Source organism: Chrysochloris asiatica, unplaced genomic scaffold (genome assembly GCF_000296735.1).
Source record: "Chrysochloris asiatica unplaced genomic scaffold, ChrAsi1.0 scaffold00083, whole genome shotgun sequence".
In the NCBI taxonomy this organism is placed as follows: Eukaryota; Metazoa; Chordata; class Mammalia; order Afrosoricida; family Chrysochloridae; genus Chrysochloris; species Chrysochloris asiatica.
This window is the reverse complement of record NW_006408601.1, coordinates 2241605-2243836: the sequence shown is the minus strand read 5'-3', so window position 1 is coordinate 2243836 and position 2232 is coordinate 2241605. Positions and strand designations below refer to the sequence as shown.

The window sequence follows — 2232 nt, the reverse complement described above, 5'->3', positions numbered from 1 at the left end:
CTCCCTGGCCTCCAAATGATGGATGTTCCATGGAAATCCTTGTATCCCTTCCGTACGTAGTCACTTTCAAGATCTTATTTCATTGTTCAAATACAATCTTTATAATACAACAACTCCCAGATTTTCATTTCACCCTAGATCTCTCTCCCTGAATGCCAGACTTGTATAGCTGTCTCCTTGGCAGCTCAATTTAAATTTTCAACACTTCACACACAAACACCCATAATCAAAGTCCTGGTTCTCCCCATTACTGAGTGTCCTGGTAATTCCCATCACATGGAATAGTATTTCAATCCTTCTGGTTATTCAGGCATCAAACCTAGAAGTCATCCTTTCTTTATGAAGCTTTCTCTCACAACCTGCACCCAGTCCATCAGCAAATCCTACCGGATCTCCATTCTAATACATCCAGAAGTTACCCTTGTCTTTCATTTTTATTTCATCTTTCTGCTCAAATGTTACTTCATTATGAAGCTTCCCTGAACATTCATATAATATGACTGGATGCCTGCCAACACTTCCCAATTATTCACCCTATTGAGCTTTTTCTCCATAGCCCTTACTGAAATTTACCTAATATCATTTACTTCTATACTGATTCATGGGCTGGCCTCCCCACCAGAGGAGAAAGAGCTTTGTTTACTGCTTGCATCCCTGGTGCCTAGGACAGTTCTTAGCACACAGTCAATTCTCAATAAAAAAATGCAGAAGAAATCAGCTTACATATGGGGAATATAAATTCTTTATAGACAATTAGATATTATAATTATTTTTTGTCATTTAACTGTTTTATAGCATCTGTGTCATAGTGCTAAAAGTGACATGTTTTAAAAAGCCCTTTCTCACCCGAATAACAACATTCTTTTCAGTATTATTTTTATTATTTTTAAATTTATGCTCTTTAATCCATTTGGAAAATATTTTGGCACCCTATCTAAGGCTTTGAACTTATTTCTCTCCAATATACACACAAATAGCCCAACACCAGTTACAAGACCATGAATCCTGCTACCAATAATTTGAAATACCATCTTTCCTGGTTAATTGTCCACTTCTGAACTCCCTCTCTTGTTATTCTAGTACAGCACTGTTTTTATTTTGTAGTTTTAGATCATATCTTAATAGCTAATAAAACAAATCTTTTCCCTCGGATTTATTTTTTTCTGATTGATTCTTCAAGATGAATTTTATTGTCATTTCATTATATTAAAGACACGGCTGGGTGATGGCCACTGTTGCTGTTAGTATTAAGAGAAGCAGGCTAAGGAAGGAGTTTGGGCCCTTTTGGGCCTCATGCTAGACATGGGTGCTACCTCTAGTGCCCACCTTTTATCTGAACAGCTAAATAATTGCCTGAGATGAAGCCTTCCAGATTTCAGGGCTCCTGAAATACCTACCCTTTCTGAAGGACGAGCTGCCATGCTTGCTGGCAATGATCAGTCAGCTGCCATGGGAGGGGAGCTATTTATTACCTCAAGTTGCAGTTCTTAAGCCTCAGACCCAGCTTGGGAGGAGCAAGGGGCCACTGGACGTGCTGGTCACCTCCAAGAGATTTTCATGTTTTGTAGTTTCCTTCTGTCAACTTCTTTCAAAACTCTACAGTAGAGAACATGGGAAAAGAAAACCCAGACAAGTCACTTTGGGGAAAATAAATGTAAAACTCTTGCATTAGGCAAGAGAGATGGTAGAGTTCATGATTCCTGGTTACAGAAAGGCCCATGAGCTTGTCTAACTTTGTATTCTAACTGTTCTCCCTACCCCTAGCAGAAAATAAGGAACCATGACAAGCAAGTCATAACATTAGACCAAAATGTCAGCAGGGCCAATACCAAAAATGAATTACTGGAATAGAGTAAGGTGTTCAATCCTTCAGCTTCTTGTTAAACCTAAATTGCAGAGGTGTGAAAGAAATCTGGCAGGAGGCATTTTCAGTGAAAAACAATGCGCTTCAAGTTACTCAGATTGTCGAACATGTCATTAAGAGAAGAAAGACAGTTGTGGAGTCCAGGTGTAGCACTGTAGGATAAGCACTAACCTAAAGGTTGGTGGTTCAAACACATCGGCAGCTCCTTAGAAACCCTATACAGGGTCACTATGAGTCAGAACTGACTTGACAGTACTTAACAACAACTGGGTTAATAGTCCTAAACACTTATTGAATATTACTTTGCACCAGACACCATTCTTATGTGGATTAACTAATCCTGGAAATAACTCTGTGTGGTAGGTACT

The 2232-nt window shown here is 39.0% G+C and overlaps 1 protein-coding gene across 2 annotated transcripts in view; it reads right to left on the bottom strand.

Annotated features, from left to right (window-relative positions):
- ARNTL (aryl hydrocarbon receptor nuclear translocator-like) overlaps positions 1-1594 on the bottom strand; it is a 40210-nt gene extending 38616 nt beyond the window's left edge. For both annotated transcript variants that reach the window (XM_006865772.1, XM_006865769.1), the window contains exon 1: positions 1473-1594. The gene's annotated coding sequence lies outside the window, so the exon portion shown is untranslated. The remainder of the gene's footprint in view (positions 1-1472) is intronic.
- Positions 1595-2232: the final 638 nt, after the last annotated feature.